Raw genomic sequence first — 24347 nt, forward strand, 5'->3', positions numbered from 1 at the left:
CAGAATGCTCACTGCTGATTGCAGCAGCCTCTGTCCTCTAGGCTAATCTCAATCTCCAGCTGGTCAATCTGCTTCTCTGCTCTGCTCTGGTAAGCCTCCTTCCAGGTCTCTCATTACTTTCTGCTGTTACTTGTCTGTCAGAATATTTTTATTATCCTGTACCTTCTAGGACTGGGGAATTTTGCCTAGCTGCCTTAAGCACCGAAGATTTGGATGGAGAAGTTTATCTTAATTGTTTTTTATTTATTTATTTTAAAAGATAGCACATCCTCTGTGTTTTACAGAGAGAAGGGCCCACTGCAAGATAAACTCCCGCAAAGAGGTTCCAAATCAGCATTCCAGCCTCAAAAGAGTAAAGAAGGGACTAAACATGACAAAGTGCAGAGTCGCATGCAGCTGGATAGATGCCTGTTGTCACAGCATTCCAGATCTCTCTTGCTCTTACCTCACTTTAGTCGCTCAGACCCAAGCCAAGAGAGGTCAGGACATCAGGCGGCTCAGGACAATGCTGCAAAAGCACGTCAGGTTAAATCCTACATTAAGCACGCAGTCAAGGAAGGGTTAAAGAGTGTTTCAAGGAATCCTGCTTATCCTGCTGTATCTTCACCATCTGCAGATTCAGATCATGTGTTTTCAGTGCATTTTAACTCTGAAGTCGATAGCGATTCGGATCCATCTGAGGCTGAGATAGTCTCAGAATCGCATACTTTTGATTTTTGCACTGGTTACCCCCTTGGTGGAGGCTGTTAAGGAAAGAATCTTTGCCTCCAAAGAAACAGCAAAGATACTACCCGTATTTAAAGAAATCGTTACCCTCCTTCCCATTTCATTTCTGAAATTTAAAAAGTAATTGACAATGAGTGGGGGGGGCTGAGAAGAAGCTAAATGTGCATAATGGAGGATCAAAGTTGTACCCCTTGGGACACTACACCTAAGGAGGATGCTTCAGTACGTATATTTTCCCGCCACATTACGCTTCCGCTGGAGTATTCGGTCTCTTTTAGGGATCCTATGGATCGCAAAATAAACGCAGACCTAAAAAGGTTGCATAGTTTGGACAGCAGCCTGCAGACCAGCGGTAGCACTCACTCCTGTGGCAGCAGCACTTGGGCTGGGTTCACACCTGTGCGTTTTTTGGTGTATTTTGCGGATTTGCACTACCGTCCGTTTATCGTGGTCTCCTATGGAACAAATTCTGTGGTGCGGTTCTGCAGAATGCACTAGGAGTGCATGGGTGTTAATCCAGCCTTGGAGTGTGGGTAGTGGAGCTGGTGGATGGATGTTTGCATGAAAGTCTGGGAAGTGGCAGTTCTTCTCCTTTGCAGACTGCTGTAAAGTTGTGGCTATAGTGGCTGTCGACCAGGTCAAGATGACAGCAAAGATAATGGCTCTGTAAGACACAGCAGCCCTTTCGGTTTAACAAGAGATCCAAAGAAGGATTCAGAGAGGCCAGGTCTTACAGACAGTTTTTTGGACAGTGGAGGGGAGTTGGTTCAACCTTCCAGAAACCTTCTAAGCCCAGGGCTAACAAAGCTCCTGGGGCTGTTTCCACTGCTGCATCCCCAAAGTCATGCCATTTACACTGCGACTTTGCTGTGCAATTTGTGATGCAATGTCATTCGACCTGTGAGAACAAGTCGCACAGATGTCGGAAGAAAGTAGTGCAAAAACCTTTTTTGGAGTCGCTGCGACTTAAGTCGCACCAATTAGAATGGAGACCATTGAAGTACATGGGTTTTGACATGCGACTTCACATGGGTCAGGTCGCACAACAACTCGAAGTAGTGGAGACAGAGCCTAAGGCGTCAAATAAGTCTGAAGCTGTCTCCACTCAACCCTCTCAAGTAGGAGCAAGACTAGCCCAATTCAGAGGGGGTTTGGGCGGACAAATTACATGATGCCTGGATTGTAGCCGTCATTCGATCACGTTATTGTCTCGCATTCAGAACAAGGCCCCCTCAGACCTTGTTCATGGAAACTGGACTTCCTACGGATTTGGAAAGGAGGCAATGTTTGCAAGGATATATAGGGGGGCTGTTGGCAGCAAGGGCCATCCTTCCGGTTCCAAGGCACAAATTGGGTCTAAGAGTATGTTCCCCCTCTGTTTTTGGTCCCAGAGGCTTCAGGGGGTTTCAGGCCAGTTTTTGACCTCAAAGTCCTGAATTCTTACATGAAGGTTTCACTATTCAAAATGGAGTCATTGGAAACGATCGTTTCGGTTGTGGAGTCAGGAGACTGGATGGTTTCCATCGATCTGGCAGATGCGTATATTCATGTCTCTATAGACGCATCTCACCATCACTTTCTCAGGCCTTCTGTGGAAGGCTTCCATTTTCATTTTTAATCTCTCCCATTCGGTCTCTGCACGACTCCGAGAATGTTTGTTTTTTAAAGCTACTGTCTGCTGTTGTTGTGACTCTCAGGGTCAAGGGAGTGCAAATATTTCATTATCTAGATGACATGCTACTTCTGGGTCTGTCAAATGAGCTCCTTCTAGTTCATGTGAATTCACCTGCAAAACACTAACTCGTTTCAGTTGGTTGGTCAACTTTCGGAAGAGCCAGATGCATCTGACCCAAATGTTGGAGTATTTAGGAGTACAATTCAACACGGATCGGGGTCGTGTTTCTCTTCCTCAGAAGAAGGTCCAGGGGATCCAGTCTCAGACAAAGCAGTGATGGCCAGGTCCTCTATGATGCTGAAGGAATCCATGCAGCATCTGGGGGTTTTATCAGCCACAGGTCCAGTAGTCCCGTGGTTCAGGTGGCGGAGAAGGTTTCAGTGCAACTTTCTTCTTCAGTGGGATCATTTTGTCAATTCCGATAATCTGGTCCCTGGTTGGTGGTCAGTAGCTCGCAATCTTTCAAGCCGAGTTCCGTTGAAGGCCTCAGAACCAACAGTGGTGTCGACCAATGCCAGTCTGGCAGGCTGCAGGGCACACTGCCTGGGACAGCAGGTTCAAGGCCAATGGTACCTTTGTGGGGCGAAGAGTTCAAATTTCCTGGGATTGGATGCTGTCAGACGCACTCTTAGTGTTCCAACCTATGTTGCGAGGTCGAGCTATCAAGATTCTTTTGGACAACAAAACTACTGTGGCTTATGTGTCTCATCAAGGGGGCACAAGAAGTCACCCTCTCCTTCAGGTGGCATGTCAATCTTTCTCTGCACAGAGAAGAATATCGGCTCTCTTACAGCATCTTAACTCCCAGGGCCTGGCAATGTTTTAGCAGTTCACTTGAGTCGAGGCTTTGGGGATTACAACAAATGGGGCCTCAACCCCAAAGTACCTACGCAAGATCTTTAGGATCTGGGGGATGCCTTCGATAGATCTTATGGCATTGGAGAATTGTCAACTGCCTTGCTTCTTCACCTGGACCTAGCATCCACAGGCATTGGGTCAGGGTGCTCTGTCCAGGTCTTGGAACTTCCCCTTTGGTGTATGTGTTCTCTCCGCTTCCATTGGCTCTCAAAATCCTGTTGAAGATCCAGCGAGAAAGAGAGTCACAGCAATAGTAGTCCTATCTTACTGGCTCAGGGAGCTGTGGTTCCCTCAGGCTTGGAGGATAAAGTTGGGCTCACCAATCCCTCTGCCTCCTTGTCAAAATCTCCTTCTGCAGAGTGGGGCCTGACACCCGAACCGCAGGAGGATAAAGTTGATGACATTATTAGAGGATCGTCAGAATGAATGTAACTGATCACCGGATCTGGAATACTACGGAAAGGGGTTGGGACCTTGGATCTCCTTCAGTATCTAACATTTTGGAGTTTCTGCAGAGTAGTCGCCAAGAGTTAGCTTATAATTCCCTGAAGGGTCAAATCCCTGCCTTGTTGGCTATGTCATGTACAAGATATTCTCTACATCCATTGGTGATCAGATATTATTTTTTATTTTTTATTTTTTTTTTTTTTTTTTTTTTTTTTTATTATTAGGGGCAGCCATAGAAATCAGTCCTCCACTGAAATCGTTTTTCCCAAAAGAGGACTTAACACTAGTCTTGGGAACATTGCTGGTTCCTCCATTTGATCAAGCTTTCTCTTGTTCATTATTTCTTTTAACAGTTTTTTGTTTTTTACTAGTCGTGGCCTTGGCCAGAAGAGACTCCGAGTTGTGCGCCTTCTCATCTAAAGAACCATATTGTTTGGTGCTCCCAGACAAGATAGTCTTTAGGCCGATACCGAGCTTTCTACCTAAGGTAGCCACATAATTTCTTATGAACTGAGAGGTCATTCTCCCAGCCTTTCCGGCGGATACAGCTGATGAGTAGAGTAGGTTAGACCTGGTCTCTGCGGTTTCAACCTACCTAAAATGGACTAAAAGCTTTGTCAAACAAGATCAGCTGTAGGTTTTCCCAATGGGGCCTAAAAAGGGTATGCCAGCAACATCCAGAGTTGGGTCTTCCTGGTTTTTTAAGACCATGGGCCTTCCTCCTTCAGAGATCAAAGCACATTCAACGAGGGGCATGGCAGCATCCTGGGCATACACGAAGGTCGCCCCAAGGTAGTTTGCAGAGCAGCAAGCTGGAGCGTGCCCAACACCTTTTTTATTAGGCATTACAAGCTCTACAGGAAACATTTGGCTCTACAGTATTACGGCGGCTGTTGCCCATTAAAAATTTTGAGTAGCATTGCATTGAGAGTTTGGCTTATTTTTTATTTTTTGTCTTCCCTCCCTTCTTAATATTGCTTGGTACATCCCATAGTAGGCTGACATGGGGAGGTCCAGGAATACGGAAAATTGTTGTCCATACTTACCATAATTTTCCTTTCCAAAATGTCTTTCAGGACAGCACCCGAGATATCATGGCTCCTCCTCCCACAGGAAACACCTCATCAATTAAGTCTTTAAATTGGAATCCTCCACGTTGCCTCATCAGTTTTTTGTGTTTCCTCCAGCTGGAGGAACACCTCTGGTGGGAGCCATGATCTCTCTGGTTTATCCTGGGAGACACAGGTTCTCACCTGATAGGTCTTTTCTAGGCTAGGAGAGTGAGCCTCCCACTTGCCTCTTATATAGACGGTCCCGTGGGCTCCCTCTCCCTCTCCCTCTTCCGTGCTCAGGGAGAGCCTGTACGTCCGGGGGTGCTGCCTAAAAATTTTTTTTTGGCCTGCAGGTGGCCGTCCTCTGTTCCCTTCTACATGGAGGAACGAGCGGTGGCGGCCGCCATGTTGCTGGTGGCAGAAGAGCGCTTCAGCCACGTCCAGGCAGCACTTCCGGGTCGGCGCGTGCGTCATTTCCGGCGCAAAGCGCAGTGGGAGAGGGCAGGGTCACCTGGCGCCTTATTTCCGGTTCCAGGTCAGCGCAGCGGCGTTTTCGAATCTGGAACCGGTCATTTTACCACGCACCACAGACAGCTATGGATAGCGATGCAGCGGATAAGGGGGCAAGCCAAGGCGCCAGCAAGGCTAAGGTAAGGGACTGTGTCCTCTATTACCCTGGGCCGTTTTCTCCTGTGGGGGGGTTACTCACCCTTTTCCCCCCCCCTTCCCCCACCCCCCCCCTCTCAGAAGGTATGTTGCAGTGGCTAGATTTAGTATATCTGCCCTACAACAGGGGATTAGGTGGTGGTGGCTTGCTGGGCACATGGAAAATGAGAGGTTTCTTCCTTAGTGCACCTGGGTGTATTATTTGCGCTGTATTACAGCCTTTTAAGCGTGGTTCCATGTCTCTTTTCTGTTTGTCCAGGCCAAAGGTTCTGCCCAACCAGTCAAGAAAAGGTGCCCTGTCTGCAAAGAAAAATTAAGCGATGCTTGGACCAAAACGCTTTGTGCAGAGTGCATTACAAATTTGGTCAGAGAGGAGACTCCATCCGTTTGTGGCGACTTAGTGTCAACAATAAAGGATGAGCTCCGGGCCACCTTTCAAGCTTTTAGGTCAAACCTAAGAGAGGAGCCAGGTCCCTCTAGGGATCCTCTGGTTCCGCAGCCATCTTCAGAACCCCAGAGTGGTTCTCAAATAATTTTTGGGGGTCCGATATCCCAGGACGCTTCTCAAGGGTCCGTTTCCCTCGCTCCAGATGATACAGATTCTGAGGAGGAGGAAAATGAATCAGATACCGCTTCTAAATACAAATTGTCACTAGAAGAGGTGGGAGGACTCCTGAAGGTAATCCATGCCACTTTGGGGCTAGAAGAGGAAAAGAAGGAACTCTCCCTGCATGACCGCATGTATGCTGGTTTAGGAGATTCAAAAGGCCGTTCTTTTCCAGTCCATTCAGTTATCACTGATATGATTAAAAAAGAGTGGCTGGAACCTGAGAAAAAGCCTTTCTTTTCCCGGGCTCACAAGAAAAGATTTCCATTTGAAGAAAATCCAGATTCTATATGGAATAAGGTTCCAAAATTGGACTCTGCCTTTTCTCAGGTCTCTAAGTCTACGGACCTAGCCTTTGAGGATATGGGCACTCTGAAGGAGCCCATGGACAAAAGGATGGACCTGCTTCTTAAAAGAACCTGCCAATCAGTAATGCACAATCTGAAACCAGCAATGGCAACAACCTGTGTTGCAAGGAACTTAGATCACTGGGTTAACCAGTTGAAAGCCCATGTCATAGCAGATTCCTCAAAACAGGAGATTCTAGACTCTTTTTCAACCCTGTCGGCAGCAATATCATATATTGCGGATGCGTCTGCGGAATCTATCCGCATGTCAGCAAGGTCGGCAGCTTTAACAAATTCTGCCAGAAGGGCCTTATGGCTGAAGACGTGGCCAGGAGATGCTGCATCTAAAAATAGATTGTGTGGTATTCCATTTGCAGGTGATCTGCTATTCGGTTCAGAGCTAGAGTCCATTCTTGACCGCACGGCAGATTAGAAAAAGTCGTTTCTGGTTAGGAAGAAACAGGTGCAAACCCTTAAGCGTTTCTTTCGGCCCCAAAAAGGTCAGCAGGAAGGGAAAACGCAGGGCAAGAGGAAGTCATGGTCTTCTCAGAAGCCCAAAGGTAGGGGTGGAGTGCTCTTCAATCCTCCTGCGGCCTCCGCAAAACCACAATGACTCTGTCAAGGTCGGGGGAAGACTACAGGAGTTTCTTCCTCAGTGGAGAGCCATTTCCTCAAATCAATTCGTTGTAAAGATGCTCTCCCAGGGGTATGTGATAGAATTTACGGAAGAACCTCCAAGAAGATTCCTGGTGACAAACGTCCCAAGGGACGCAGTCAAGGCTCTCGCCATGAAGTCCTTAATTCAGGAACTGAAAAATCAGAGAGTCATTGTTCCGGTCCCAGCGGGGGAGTTCTTCCAGGGGTTCTACTCACATGTCTTTCTGGTTCAGAAACCTTCAGGAAAGTTCCGTCTTATCCTGAATCTCAAAATGCTGAACAAATCGGTAGAATACAGAAGGTTTCGGATGGATTCAATATTTTCAGTAAGAAACCTCCTGTATCAAGGGTGCTATATGGCATCAATAGATTTACAAGATGCCTACCTCCACATTCCTATTGCCGCCAGGTCACAGAAATATCTGAGGTTAGCACTGAAAGAAGGGAAGAAGGTGGTACATCTGCAATTCAGAGCACTCCCGTTTGGTCTGTCATCATCCCCAAGGGTCTTCACGAAAATAATGGCCGAAGCTCTGGCGCCTCTGCGTCTAGAGGGGATCTCAGTTATTCCTTATCTGGACGACCTGCTGTTTTTTGCCCAGACCAAAGAAGGTCTTCAAGAAAACTTGCTCAGAGCCCGTGTTCATCTAGAATCCATGGGGTGGATTTTAAACCTTCAAAAATCAAATCTGATTCCCTCACAGGAAGTGTTATTCCTGGGTTTCCGTATCAACTCTTTAGAACAAAAAATTTTTCTTCCAGAGGAAAAACAGAAAAAGTTGATACAAGTGGTGTCATTGCTACAGTCCAATCAAGTTCTGTCCATCAGGAAGGTTATGTCAGCATTGGGAACCCTGACCTCTTCCATTCCGGCCATCCAGTGGGCAAAGCTCCATTTCAGACCTCTGCAAAGTTTCCTGTTAAAAACCTGGAATCACCAGCAGGATTCACTAGATTCATTAGTGAAGATCCCTACTTCAGTAAAAAGAAGTCTGTGGTGGTGGAAGAACCAGACAAGGTACTCAGAGGGGCTGTTATGGTCCTTCCCAACTCAGGTGAGGTTGACAACAGATGCCAGTTCCTGGGGTTGGGGGGCTCATATGAGCGGCCGGTGGGCCCAGTGCTCGTGGGACACAAGAGATGCCCTGAGGTCCTCAAATTGGAGGGAACTAAAAGCTATAGAAATGGCCTTACTGACCTTTGCGAAAGAAGTCCAGGGGCAACATACTCAGATCCTGTCAGACAACGCCACGGCGGTGGCTTACATAAACAGACAAGGGGGAACCAGAAGCAAAGTTCTGCAGAGCTTGGCAAAAGGCATTCTGAGTTGGGCAGAGCTCCATACTCTGTCCATTTAAAAGGGACCCTAAACAGAGTAGCGGATTTCCTAAGCAGGAACCAGATTTTAGAGGCAGAGTGGCAATTGAATCCAGAAGTCTTCCAGTTAATAGTGCAGAAATGGGGGCGCCCAAGAGTGGATCTCTTTGCCACCCAGGAAAACTCGCAAATGTCTCGCTTCTTCTCCCTGAACAGGAACGAGGCATCACTGGGAGTGGATGCTCTGTCACAAGATTGGAAGTTTCACCTCTGTTACGCATTCCCCCCGTTTCAGCTTATCCCTCGGGTCATAGCAAAAATCAGGAAGGAGGAGACAACAGTGATCCTCATCACTCCTTTCTGGCCAAAAAGGCCTTGGTTTTCGTCCCTTCTTCAGATGCAACAAGAACCTTACTGGCACCTTCCGTTAAAAGACCTTCTGTTACAAGGTCCTCTGTTTCACCAGGAAGTAGCAAAACTAAAGCTCACGGCCTGGCTACTGAGGAGCAGCTCTTGAAGAGGAAAGGTTTCTCGGATAGGTTGGTAGCTACCCTCCTATCTAGTAGAAAGAAGGTTACAAGAGCAATCTATTCCAAAGTCTGGAAAATCTTCAACTCCTGGTGCACAGCATCTGACAGATCTCCAAAACAAATTTCTTCTGTGCTTGAGTTTCTGCAAGAAGGGGCGGACAAGGGCTTAGCGGTCAGCACCCTCAAAGTTCAAGTTGCTGCGCTGGGGGTATTCCTGGAAAAATCCATTTCATCAGAACCCCTAGTAATAAGATTCTTCAAAGCTCTTACCCGGTCTAGACCAGTGGTGATCAAAAGCTGTCCAGCATGGGACTTATCGGTTGTTCTACAGGCCCTGACCAAGGAACCTTTTGAACCCATTAATTTAGCCTCCCTGAAATTGATTACTTTAAAGACAGTGTTTTTAGTGGCTGTTACAACAGCTCGAAGAGTCAGTGAACTGCAAGCCTTATCAATCAGGGAGCCTTTCTTTTCCATTTTTTCAGACCGAATTGTTCTGAAGACGGATCCTAATTTTTTGCCGAAGGTCGCTTCAATCCAGAATCGAACTCAGGAAATAATACTTCCTACCTTTTGTTCTAATCCATCGGGTAAGAAGGAAGAAGAATTCCATACCCTGGATGTTAAAAGAGCAGTCTTGAGTTACTTGGAAAACACTAAAGACTTTAGATGTTCAGATGCTCTGTTTGTTTTATTTTCCGGTAATAAAAAAGGAAGACAAGCTTCTAGAGGAACCATTGCCAGATGGTTGAGAATGGCTATCTCAGAAGCCTATTTCCTTACAGGTCAGGAGAGTCCATTAAATGTCCGGGCTCATTCTACAAGAGCTTCCGCGGTGAGTTGGGCAGAAAAAGCTGGCGCCACCCCCCAACAAATCTGTAAGGCAGCTACTTGGACAAGTCTGACAACCTTTGCCCATCATTATAGGTTAGATCTCATGACGGCTGGGGACCAGGCTTTTGGAAGGAAAGTCTTACAGGCTGTTGTCCCACCCTAAGTGGAGTAAGTCTCGATTATCCTCTCGGGTGCTGTCCTGAAAGACGTTTTGGAAAATTGCAAGTTAGACTTACCGGTAACTTGTTTTCCAATAGGCTTTCAGGACAGCAGTAACCCGCCCTTTGTTTATGCTAATGCTGTAATACTATGATATAACTGTCGCTTATGTGTTGCAGCTGGGGCTGAAGTTCTCTACAAACAACTGATGAGGCAACGTGGAGGATTCCAATTTAAAGACTTAATTGATGAGGTGTTTCCTGTGGGAGGAGGAGCCATGATCTCTCGGGTGCTGTCCTGAAAGCCTATTGGAAAACAAGTTACCGGTAAGTCTAACTTGCAATTTTCCTGGATCCTCCCCATGTCAGCCGCAGGATTCCCACCCAGTTTATCCGTCGTGAGGCGTGGTTTTTTTTAACACTGGGGTGGGTAGACAGCCGCCCTTTTATGGGCTAGAAAAGAGGTGGTCCTGGAGGGGTCAGAGGGGGCGGAGCTGACCCATAGTAGGCTGACATGGGGAGGATCCAGGAAAGGAAAACTACGTTAAGTATAGACAACAATTTTCCTTAATATATTGCTTACAATTAAAGTAATTGAATCAAAAAGTACCCTAGACTGTGATCACAAGAGGGAAACAAATCAGACACAGAGACTTCCTTAATTTAATAATTTTTGCAGTGTCTGGTGTGGATCCAGGTGACTTTTCCTTCAAGTTTTGCAAAACTGTACATAAAATAGATACTGTATTGAGTCTCCAAACATTTCTCTCTATATATAATATATATATTATATATATATATATATATATATATATATATATATATATATATATATATATATATATATATATATATATATATATGTCTCTTAACAATCCACAAGTCACCTGGCTTTAGTTTTAGATCTTTGCAAACTTTTAGGATCTGGAATTGGGGAGAAAACACATTAAATGAGTTTGTCAAAAACCTTAAAAGATCAACAACGTTCACTGTGAGGTCCGAATGGAGGACTTCAGCTGCTAAGACAAAATTATAAGCAAGTGAGTAACACACTCCCAAACCAAATCCCATAGGGAGAGAGTCCAAAATCCCCTTAGGGGCTTGATAAAATATAAGAAAACATTCAGGCAAAAGTTTTCTAGTTTCTTACTCTACTTTGTCCGCTACATTGTAGACAGTAGGAAGTGTAAAAATAAAACCTCAAAACTTCTAGTAAGGACTCTCCTATAAAAATGATTTCCTGTTACTCTCTGTAGATTCTGCACTCTGTACTTACAAACTACTTCTGATGACACATTTTTACTGTGGCCTTTGCAGTAGCATTTACCACTAGACATCCAGAAAAACATGTCCATACAGACAAAATGCATACTCCTAAGATCCTGACTTGGGCATCTGGATATATCTTTTTGTAATCTCTGGGAGGGATGTTCAGCTTTTGGTAACACCTTTGGTAACAGGTAAAACGAGAAGTGGTATGTTAAAAAAACTGTGGAGAACCCTGGCTCTACCCCATGCTCATTTACTAAGGCAGCCATAACTGCCTGTGACTGATGATACGGTCCATGTGTCAAGCTGGAGGGAAAAGAGTGGCTGGCAGACATAAATGATCACCTTTTCCAAAGTCCTGTTTCATAAGAAGTTGCCCCCTGTGGACCACTTATTCTTCTCGTTCTGGGGTCCTTAAAGTTGAATTATTAATCCCAGCTATACTGGGCCAGAACTAGGGTGGAATCTGTTAGACATGTGCACACTGAAATATTTCGTTTGGGAATTTTGTTTTCGTCCGAAAAATAAATGTATTTAGTTACTCCTGAAATTCGTTTTTCTTTATTTCGTTTTTCGTTAAAAACTTGCATTCTTCCGAAAATCGAAATGAATTAAGGTCAAATCTGTCATTGAAGGCTTATGGTGTCTGTGGAATGTTCAAAGTAGATTCGACGGAGCAGCTAAACTGTACGACGTCGCAATCGCACATTCCGGACGAATTTGTACAATAATGTACGGAAATGTACAATAGCAGCATCGTACAGTTTGTTTAGCTCCTCCGCCGAATCTTCTAACTTTCGACAGACACCATAAGCCAAAGATTTACGTTTGCATGTTTTCGTTTCTGTGTAGAATCTTCATCGTTCAAGCTCATTGGTCTACTCTGCCCCAGCAGTCAGCCAACCAAACTTTCACATTCGTTTCTCAATCGGAAGTGCGGCCGCAAAATCTGACGCTGTGTCTGGCTTAGAGATCATGGCAACAGCAGCACCAGCAGCAACCCATGAAAGCACTAGCAGAATGGAGGGGGACGTTCCTGGGCCTTCTAAGGTAGCATCTAAAAATGGGCTCAGGAGGGGGACACAAGCTGCAACCAGCAGGAAGCATAACCTTATGTGGACTCACATTGAGTCCCAGGTCCTTGTAAGGGAAACGCTTCCTTGCTGGATGCAGCTGTGTGGCCCCCGCTCCAAGGAAACCACTGTGGAGTGGAAGCGGGAGAAGTGGGAGGAGATCTCCAGGAGGGTCGAGCAGACATATCGCCATCAGCGTGACCCGACTGCCTGTCGCAAAAAATTCAGCGACATAAAACGGTAAGTAACGTGTCTGATTTTTTTTTTTTTGCATTTTAACCACTTCAGCCCCAGAGGTATGGCTGCCAAATGACCGTGCCACTTTTTGCAATTCGGCACTGCGACGCTTTAACTGACAACAACTGACGGTGGTGTGACATTGCTCCCAAACAAAATTGGCGTCCTTTTTTTTCCACAAATAGAGCTTTCTTTTGGTGGTATTTGATCACCTCTGCGGTTTTTATTTACTTTTTGCTATATAAGTATCCCCAACAAATATATAAAAAACAAGTTTTTTTCCTCAGTTTAGGCCGATATGTATTCTTCTACATATTTTTGGTAACAAAAATTGCTATAAGCGTTTATTGATTAGTTTGTGCAAAAGTTATAGCGTCTACAAAATAAGGATAGTTTTATGGCATTTTTATTAACAATTTTTTTTACTAGTAATGGCGGCGATCAGCGATTTTTATTGTGACTGCGACATTATGGCGGACACATCGGACACTTTTGATGCCATTTCGGGACCATTGTCATTTATACAATGATAAAAGCTCCAAAAATGCACTGATTTTACACACACACACACACACACATACACACACATAAACATATATTATTGCTATCACATGTGATGTCAGTAAAGTTAAGTGAAATTTTTTTCTTTTTAAAAAGGAATAAATAATTTTCAATTTATCCTTAACAAATTTGCGCATAGGTGTGCCTAGCCTACACATAGTTTGCAGTTGCACATGTTATATATTATCGGCACGATCATTTTAAGAGGAATATTTCCATGCCCATTATTTGTTCTTAGTTATCACTAAACTGAGCAGTAAGTACTTTTAAGTTCCACTTGACCTGACCACCTGTAGGTTACTCCCCCTTTCTGACCAGGCCATATTCTGCTATTTAGCTTTAAACTGCACACTCCTGCGATGTACTACCCAAATGAAATGTATGTTCTTCTCCCGCCACATATAGAGCTTTTATTGGTGGCATTAGATCACCGCTGGGTTTTACATTTTTTGTTATTGAAAAACAAAAAAGTTAAATATATATAAAAAAAAGTGTTACGGTGGCTGGACTTAACCAGCTTGCGGACCCGCCATATGTTTAGTTACTATGGGGGGTCCACATCCACAAGTGGGTTAATGCTTTGCAAAAGAAACAAGAAAGGAAATTTTACACTATACACAGTTCATCCACACAAGCGTGTAATAGAAAGGTGGACTGGAACCCTAGTCTACAAGCTAAACTTAGCTCAAAATTCCCATATTCATGGGAAAATAAAGGGATAAAATATTTAGGAACAACCCTAACAGCAACAACAGGTAACCTAGTAGCTGCCAACTACACCCCATTCCTGGGAGCACTGCAGAAAAAACTTCTGGATCTAGCCAAAGCAGAACTATCGTGGTCAGGACGACTGGCAGCATTTAAGATGATAGTTCTGCCACAGCTGCTCTACTTATTTAGAACGCTCCCAATTCCTGTCTCTAATTCCTTCTTTTCCAATGCTCAATCCCAGATTAATACATTTCTCTGGCAAGGCTAGATGTGCCTTCATGAAAATAACTAGGTCTAGAGATGCTGGAGGAATAGGACATGTTATACTAAAAGACTACTATATAGTGGCAATTCTCTCACAAGCCAAATATTGGCTATCCCAGTCACAGACCCATAGATGGTTAGAACTAGAGAAAGCACAGGTGCCTGGGACAAACCTAGCTGACTTACTGTTATCTTACAACATCCAGATGCATACCCAAACACATTTATCCCCTACAATGGATGCTACACTGCTAGCTTGGAAGATGTTCATATCAAAAATATCCCAATCACTACATGTAGTCAAACATTGGTTATACCAAATTTACACATAACACATTGGATGTCCAAAGGCATACTAACACTAGAAGACCTTATGATTGGTCCAACACCTAAAACGTTTGAGGCTTTGCAAATAGAATATGGTTTGAATGACAATGACTACTATAGCTACATCCAGATATCTCATCTCCTTCAAAAATGCCCAAGCACATCCATTAAGGTACCATGGCGGGTATTCCTTTACCTCACAAATCCCAACACTACTATAAAAGGAATATCCTTATTTTATAACTTTCTCAACAACAAACATGTGTTTACCAAAACTGACAACATCATAGCGTGGGAACATGAACTGGGCACAACCTATACCGAAGAACAATGGCAAAAAGCCCTACACAACACGTTTGCTGCTACTAAGTGCGTTAACCTACAAATTAATGTTAAGTTGGTACTTAACAACATACCGAATATCCAAATTCACTCAAAAACCTGATTATTATTTTGTGAACTACACCCTGAACTTTACATCACTGCCCTATATAAGGGACTTTCTCCTAAGGGACTTTTCTGTTATAGGATTTTCCTTTGCATGTGTTGTTGGCCACATGTTTCAGTTGCTCAACATTAGCGCTGTCTAGTGCGATGATTTAGTCTAATCTTGGATTATTTTATAACACAGTTTTTACATTGACCAATACACACGCTACATATGAACTTATGTTTGCCACAGCCCAGGGCCAATACCTGAAATCACATACCAAATGGTCTGGTTGGCTAGCATGGTACGCACTTAACCATAAAGGTTAATGATCTTTATGTCCTGAATACTTACAACTCATGTTCATACGAAGTATGCAATGCTGCACATTTTCTGTTTTCAGTTTTACTATTATTTATTACCTTAGTTATGTTACTCCTGGCACGACAAAGTTCTATAGTGCTGGGAATGCTAGTCCTTTTACGGTATAATTGTTTTGTATAAATATACACTGTCAAACATCCAATTGTTGATTATACTGTTATATCTACCGATTGTCAATAACTGCAGGTACCAAACAGAACTATATATACCATTACATATCATCAGATGTACAAGACGAATCTGTGATGCCGCAGAATGTTTATATAAATTTATACTGTTTACTCTTTTAAACCAATAAAAATTATTGAAATTAGAAAGGTGGACTGGAGTGGACACAATGGACATTTACTCGGCACAATCCTAATCCTGTCTTTTATTATTGTGCACCAAAAATCATACGTTTTTCTTACAATAAATTTGGTTAATAAATGTGCAAACCTTGTGCTACATGAAAAAATGTGCCTAATCCAAAAATTCCATTTGCATTGTTTCATTCTATGGGTTTATTCTACATGTGTTTCATGTGTTGATGTCATTTTCAGATTACAATTGTAGTTTAATTGTGGAACCCGTTTCTCTTCTCTTTTTGTTTTGCAGTTCCATAGCGTGTAAGTGCAGGCAGCCGGGGTGCAGAGGAAAGCAGGTATCTCTCCTCCCCCATGAGAAGGAGCTCTTAGCAGCTGTAGGGGAGGATGAGATAAGAAAGCTGCTGGCTCATCAAGGTTGGTGTCAGCATTGCATTGTGTGCAGGACATTTTTTTTTGTCAAGCATGCGATGCGACATAGTCATTTACCATGATGTGTTTGATTTTCTTTAAAGATCGTCTCCAGGCCCAGCGCCGCTGAAGGCAGAGGGCGGAGGAGCAATCCTCCACGTCATCAACGTGCAGTAAGTACTGTAGTAGTGACTCTAATACAGTGGTTCCTTTTCCATTTGTCCAGCCTTCCATTGTTGATTCCAGTGTCATTGCTTCTCGCTCATGCAGTGACAGGTAGAGCCTCTGCGATGCTCTGTCAGGTAACGCAAGCGATTGCGTAACTTACGTAATCTGACAGAACGTCGCCGCTCTGAACTGAGGTGCCTGATCAGTGGCTGTAAACCTAGCACTCGCCGGCCCTGCTGGAACCAGGACAGGTAAGTGCCTCGTATTTGTTTTTTTTGTTTTTTTAATGTTTTTTTTTCTAAATGGTGAATGCATGTCCCTGCCTTGTAGATAAACGTTAGTGACCTGCCCTGTATTGCCATGCTAATGGATAATTAATTTTATCTACACTACAGTATATTTATTTATGTTTTATTAACGTTCATCATTTCTCCTTTATAAATAGGTGTCATCCAGTCACAGGGGGAGACTGAGGAGGAGGCTGAGGCAGCAACGCCCACATTAAGTTAGTATAATCTTGCTGGTATCTGCTGAGTGATCTCATACATGTTTCAATGTTCTTGTACTAATGTGTGAGATTGTTGTACACTGCAGATTGTAATGTTCTTTTCTATCATTAATCAACAGCTACTGAGGCTGAGCAGGAGGTGGAGGAGACCTGCCCTGTAGAGGCTGTTGGGGATGCGGAAGAACAGCCAGACTCGGCAGATCCAGGGAGTAAGCATAACTTTTTTTGTATTTTCCGGGCAAATATAGTATTTTAAATATAAAATGCTGATGGCATACCTTGTCTAGAATAGCTTGTGATTTATTCTGCAAGGCTTCGGTTTAGCTGGAATTATTAATTATATTAGTTCCCCTCTGCAGCTGATTCCAGTCTTCCTGTTAGCGTGACCTGTGCTTGTTAATATTTCCTCAATGTCCCTGATCACGCCATCTTCTTGCTGCAGTTCAGATTCCCAGTCTGAGCCAATCACTGTTAATCATTATGAATAACACAGCAGGCTGGAGGGGGTGTGTCAGAAAAGAATCTCCAGCTATTGGCTGGCAGTCCCTGGACATGTTCAATCTCTGGCATGCCCCTAATGCATTCATTAACACTTTTCTCATGATGTTATACCTGTTATACCTCCTATCCTAGAACAGAAGTGGGGCTTATTCAACAATCAGTGGCCTTACAAAATTATCAACTTTAAAAAGTAGCCTGCTATATCTTATTAATCAACTTTTTATTAGGTCATCCCAAATGCAATGGCTTGAATGGCTTCTCTTTGGTGAGTGTAATGTTAAAAGTTGGTATAGCTGATATGTTTTTCTACAAGTGCAACTGATCTTCCATATTTGCCAAAGTCAGTCAGTCTGGATGAGGTAGATTAGTTAGCAGTAGCACTTGAGGCGTCCATTACACCTTAAGATTTTCTCCAGCCGCCCGTGCGACCAAGCGGATAAAATCTTTGCAAACTTGGTATGACGCAGCGAATTGACACAGACACCACTATCTCCTACACGCAAATTGATTAGGTGCATCTCACTAAATATCAAAAATGGAAAACTGGTGTGGAAGTGAAAACATCTCAAGATGTTACAGGATTGTCTACAAGGCCTGGGAGATCTTTGCCTTTATATAATGTTAGGGGGAAGAAGCCATGTGTATTGTATTATCTATCTATCTAATGTATTTTCTTTTCTTCACAGGTGAAGTCTTCATCCTGCAACTGCACCCTGTGGACGAAGGCCTGGACCTGCCCGCGTCTGATTGGACTGACTGTCCTTCCGAGTCCCCAGTGGTTTCTACAGTCCTCCACCCTTCAACATCCTTGACAGTGACACACCCATTGTTGTTGCTGCCCCCTCCCCAGTGCATCCTTCACCCGCTCCAGAACAGGCACACATCCCCCACCCTCCAGAGCCACATGTGACGGATTATCTGCGGCACATTGTGGAGGTCCAAGAGAGACAATTTGCAGTAACCCGGAGACTGTGTCGATCTTTGGCCCTCCACAATCGCCCGCAGCTCCGTCACTGTGTGGCTCTGGAGAGGTACCAGCGTAGCCTCAGGAGACACCTGGAGGCTACACGGTAGCTTGGTGACCAGTTGGCTGGGATTAATATGTCCCTACAGCGACTGGTCACCAGGTTGGGGGAGAATGTACTTTTTTTTTTTATTTTAATTTTTTGTTTGTTTTGTTTATGTTTAAAAATAAAAAATAAAAATTGTTCACAAATAATTGTTTTCTTGAGTTTTGCTTTCCTTGTCCATATATTGTTACTAACTTACTAGAGGCCTTATAATTGTAGTTTTTCTACATTTAACCATCAGGCTGAACTTAGAAAATTGATGAGATTTCTCTCTACACTATTTCAATAGCAAAGGGTAATCCCATGTATTGTGTCCAGTCACGCCGTTCAGCTTTCCCTCCACCAGAATACACAGCAGATAGTTACAGCAGGGGTTACTCTATACAGTCCTCAACAGTTCACAGGACATAGGTTGCAGGCTTGCAATTATGAGGGCAACAGTTAAATGGACAGAGGCTCACAGGCTAACGCAATCACAAGGGGCAACAGTTCAAAGGGCAGTGTCATGATTATGCAATAGAGTTTGTCTGTCAGCATACCTGTCTCCATGTGTTCATCTCTGGAGACCAGCTGACCCTCACCTGACTGCTTTTGTAAGCTCTTCTCTAGCATGGCTCAACCCCAGCTCCTATCAGGGAACCCTATATTAACCTGTGCACTGCAAGCCAGCAGTGCTGATCAACCATTGTGTGTTAGCTTTCGTGTGTACTGGCCGTGTTTCCTATGTCTGATTCCAGTTAACCGACTTTGGCCTGTTCTCTACTATTCCTGTCTGCTCGTGAGCCTGACCTTTGGCATGTCCCTGACCATCCCTGTTTGCCTGTGACCCTGAACCTTGGCGTGTACTCTGTTGTCCTTGTCTGCTTGTGGCCCCGACCTTGGCTTATCCCTTACTTGCTTGTTGTTCCAGCCTGCTGCCTCTTTCCTCTTCTCCTTTAGTCTACCATGAGCATGAGCTGTGAGACCCTGGGGGCCACGACCTGGAGCCAGACTGCAGCGCAGTCCATCCTCACCACTAGAGGCTCTGGTGAACACCTGCTGGCTCTTAGACTCCGCGCCCTGGGGAATCTATGCTCTAGCTCCCAGTGGGATCTGTGTTAGTGATCCAGTAGACCTGCTTCCTGAACCTCCTAGGATTCAATCCACAGCAGTCAGTCCTAGGGTCCACTACCTAGCGGTGCACTTCCGATTCCTACAGAGTGCATCTGTCACCTATCCTCAAGGTGACCTGACAGGCAGTCATCATTTCCAGGGCTTGAGTAACATGGCAGCAGGGTAGATTACTCACTCAAACTAGTGACTTTGGACAATTGCAGATGGTAATGAAACAGGCGGAGGATCAGAGAGGGCCCTGGTGTCCCCAGGGTCAGAGATGGTAAATGGGAGGGGTCCTGGGCATCTGGATGCAGCTCAGCAGTGACCAACTAATATATCTTGCATAGAATCACGTTTCCAACTGTATGCTTCTTTGTGCTATGTTGTGTTGGTAGCATATTCTGATCCTTGAGTTAACAGTCTCTCCATCAAGAGGAACTGTCATGCTGTTGAGGTCATCTTTAATCATTGTCTCTTATTTCCAGACCATCAAACAAAAATGGTTAAATTAGCACATGTTGCTATTTGTATTTACAAAGACAGCAACACGTGAGCAGTAGTGCCACGTCAAGGCTTCAACCCTTGCTACTGTCCATTCACACAACATTCATTCATGCAATCACACACACTCTAGTCACTCTACACAACATTCATTACAAAAAGGGTGATGGAAGGAATAAAGGGAAAAATTTGGATTGCTTAAAATAATATAATTCTATTTAAATCTTGGGGTCACACCAAAGTCAAGTAGACAACTGCTATTGTGTCAAGTGGTAAGAAAATAAAAAAAATGATTTTCCAGGTGCGCATGCGCGAGAGCTCCGTGATGGCCGCTTAAGCTCGGAGCTCCGCACCACCCCGGACCGACGAGCGGCATAACCCCAGCCACAGCCAGCAGAGGAACCACCTGAGCACTCCCCCCGCTTGGGGAACAGCGGGGGCACACGGTGAGATGTCCACCGCACAGGCACGCCGAGATTTAGGCCCACAATTTGCAGCGGTGGTGGCGGAGGGGTGCACCAAGATGGCCACCGGCAATGATTCAGCTAGGCCTCACTCAGCCACACAGCACAAGGGACCGGAACAAAGACCCATACTCACCCCCCCCAACTCTGACCTATGCCCAGGCAGCTCAGGGAGGCCCCAGCACGCTCCAGACTGGTCATCAGGCCCTGCAGCAGCATCTAACACCACAGGGGACTTACAGAGAGGCACCCAGCAGTGAGCAGAGAGAAGATGGCGCTTCTTCCACAGACATACCTCCTCAACTCCCCTCATCTGCAGGCACCCCACCTGGATACACATTTCAGGACATCTCTGCTTTCCAAGAAGATCTCTTTTTCTAAGTTTTCTGCTCTTTTAGAAAAGGGCCTGGCTAATACAGCCTCCCAGATCACTAATGCAATTAAAACAGACCTATCTAACCTGGGCTCTAGGATTGAGGCTATGGAAGACAAAATTGACCACACGGTTGCCAGAACCAACCAGAACACCACACATCTCCAGACAGTCCAAGAACAACTGGACACAGCCCTATTAAGAATCGACGAACTCGAGAACAGGTCCAGGAGGTACAATTTCCGAATAAGAGGCCTCCCTGAGTCATTTACGGATATCCCCCTCACGGTGCAGGACTTTATCTCAGAGCTCATCCCCAACATTCCGCCACACAGGCTAGAGCTGGATAGGGCCCACAGGGCCCTGGGACCCCCGAGGAAAGATGGCTCCCCAAGGGACGTAATAGTAAAACCGCATTTTTATGCGGTCAAAGAGGAGGTAATGAGACAATCTCGTTTGAAACCCAAGCTCCAACATCAGGGTCACCAAATGCAGGTTTTTGCAGACCTGGCTCAGTCCACCATACAAAGGAGACGTACCCTCAAACCCCTCCTTTCGGTCTTGATGGAACGAGACATCAAATACCGTTGGACATTTCCCTTTGCCGTGAAGTTTTCATTACAAGGCAAGACCTATGCTTTCTCCAACCTCCCGGAAGGTGAGAGACTGCTCCTCTCCCTCAAACTAATCTCCCAGGAAGCCCCCATGCAACTTTCCTCTTCTTCTTCGAGCTCATCCAAACGCCCCCCTCCAGGCAGCCCAGTCTCCCCTCTCTGGATCAAGGGCCCTTCTAAGAGGAGTAAGGACGGAAGACCTCCATAACGAAGCTAGAAGGTCACCTTTTTACACACCCAGACCTTCCACGGTCATTTCTGTTTGGGAATGCTCCCCTCCACTGATTGAGCTAAGGCTCTCCCATCTAATCTCACGACCCAATCGGGGCCTTGGACACAGGACACTTTATTACCACTAAAGCCTTGACACTGCCTGCCTTCGAGGATCAAGGATCACCGAAGTGAATCGTCTACGGAGAACTATTCCCAAATTCCTTTCATCTTTTAGAAGCGGATGTAAGGTTTCTTCTCAAATCCGCACTGAGACTTAGAAAACTGATACTTCGGTTCCTCGTAGCTCTCAGTAACCATTCCCTCCCCATATCCAGGTTCATGGTCATAGTTAACCTAGGGCTAGTGGTCAGTGGTCAGTTTTATAATTATTTTTATTGTTTTGACAGGTCCTTTTATTTCCTCCTATATTTTTCTTGAATGTAATTATTATTCTAAGGTTGCAGTATAATTTTGCAGTCAATGAGACGAAGATCTTAGACTACGTTATGCACAATTTTTGTCACAGTTTCTCAGATGTAAGGGTCCGGGGTGGTACCCTTGCGCCTCCTCTCACTTTGAGGGAACCTAATGCGCTCCCGTGGAGTGAGACTTCTCTCGCCCACTTTGGACAAGAGAAGATTTAAAATGGAGACTAAGTGGTCGGATACACCGCTGTCCTCCACGGGTCCTGATAGAGGGCCCTTGACATTACTGTTGTCATTTATTTTGCTTACTTGTCTCTTTATTTTCCCTCTACTCTTTCTCATCACTATTTTCTCTCCTAGCTGGCCGTCTGGGGCTGCCCCAGAATCTCCTGCACACAGTTATAGGACAGATCCGCATCCCTTCACCCTCTCTATGATTACACATCAACACAAGGTAAGTGTCTGTTGGGCCGGTGATCACTTCCCCCTCTGTTCCCATGGCTGATCTATTGTCTAAGGGACTAGATCTCAAGGTGGCTTCTTATAATGCTCAAGGGCTTAATTCTCCTAGGAAAAGAAGAGTAGCTTTTGACCATTACAAATCCCTCAAATTAGATGTAGTGCTCCTGCAGGAGACACACTTCCTGATTCGGTACAGTCCCAAGTTCCTACACTCTTACTACCCATCATTTTTTTTGGCCAACGCTCCAAACAAAAACCAAAGGTGTAGCAGTACTTTTTTCTAAGAACAGTAAATTTACCCATATTTCTGATCTTAAAGACTCTGAGGGAAGGTTCATTCTTGTAAAGGGCACCCTGGAGGGAGTACTATACTCCATAATTTCTTATTATGCCCCTAATAAGGGTCAAGCATCCTTCTTCCAGAACCTCTTTGCAACTTTAAACCCCCTCCTGGAGGGCAAGGTCATATGGGGAGGGGACTCAAATGTAGCGTTTGACCAGAGCCTAGACAAAAATGATCCTCTCAAAGGCAGACTAACACGCCCCACAAAATTAAGCACCAGAATAGCTAAAATGATTCACTCCCAAGGATTAGTAGATATTTGTAAGCAAAAAAAGTTCCGCGCTAGAAGCACAAAAGGATAAGCAGCAGTAAACAGTGCGACAACACCAAAAGCAGAAAAAAATATATATATAAACTGCGCTAAACAAAGGTTATGTGTGTTGAGGTGGATAAATATTGTGATCTATCACACAAAACAAAAAAGTAAAAAATTGTCAAAATACACAAATCAAAAATGAATAAAGTCCAAATTTCCCACGTGGTAGGTATTCAGTATAAATGTGAAATGCTGATCCAAATGAGCTATGATTGCTCTTACCAGATCTCCAAAGAAATGTGCGGATGGCAAAAAAACCCTTGCCGGGGCCTCTGGGGTGTTAGACCAATCAGCACCGTCCGTGGTTAGATCAAAATCCCCTCAATGGATACAGGATAAAAGCAAACACAAGAAAAAAAGAAGACTGGCCATAGTGTAGTATATTAAATACTGGACATGGACATACGAACATACCAATCACCCAGGTGTGCACATATAAACAACCAAAAAAACAGGGGGGGAGGGAAGTGAAAAACCCCACCACCGTGGCTGTAGATTGTGCTTACCGACTCACGGTGATACACAGGCTTTTAATAGGACGGGAGCTGACATATAGCTGGCAAGAAGCACCTTGATAAGTCCTCATTACACGAAGTCCACAACGTCAGTATACCACCCAGAATAGAATAATAAACTCTCCATGGTGAAGTACGTTTTAAAAGAAAATTTAATAAACAAAGTATTGCACTTACATAATAAAAGCACTTAATATCGCATCAGTAAATATCGCCGGCCGGCATACAAGCATGGAAGCGAAGCTCGTCCTACTTCCTGGTCTCGTGGTAGCGTCGCTGCGTGCGTACCCAGACGCGTTTCGTCATCAAAAGGACGTTCTCAATGGGGACGAGCAGCGCAGTGAGCCACCACCATTAAATAGACATCCAAGCCTCGTTCTGAGTTGCGAGCGCGAGGACGCCATCTTAAATATGGGAAAAAAACTAAAATATCCCTAAAAGCGTGTGCTTAGCTGAGATGTTCACAATATCAACAAAAACATGTTAAACCCTCATAAAGGGTATGGGCAAATGTCCTAACCATTAGGAAACAAGCAAAAAAACGCACCCTAACTAAGGGTACGTGAAAGGTCACCAACGTGCCCAAAAATAGTGACAATTCAAGAATATGAAAATTTATTAACATAGGATGATAAACAAAGATTAAATTAATAAAATAATAAAAGGATGAATAAAAAATAAAATATAAAATATAAAAATTAGATAATGGAGTGAATGAAAAAGTGAATGAAAATTTATAAAGTGTACAATGTGCCACATATCTAAGTATGGAATGTGACCAGATTAGATCTTAACTTTCACATATGGGTCATAACATCCTATGATAGAACATAATGAAAAGGAATAAATGTTGTAGGGTTATGCTACAACTCCCAACAATATATAACTGTGAAAACTAAAAAAAATTTTTTTTCCTTGGGAAAAATATTAAAC

The sequence above is a fragment of the Aquarana catesbeiana genome, linkage group LG05 (assembly GCF_042186555.1).
Source record: "Aquarana catesbeiana isolate 2022-GZ linkage group LG05, ASM4218655v1, whole genome shotgun sequence".
NCBI classification, from domain to species: domain Eukaryota; kingdom Metazoa; phylum Chordata; class Amphibia; order Anura; family Ranidae; genus Aquarana; species Aquarana catesbeiana.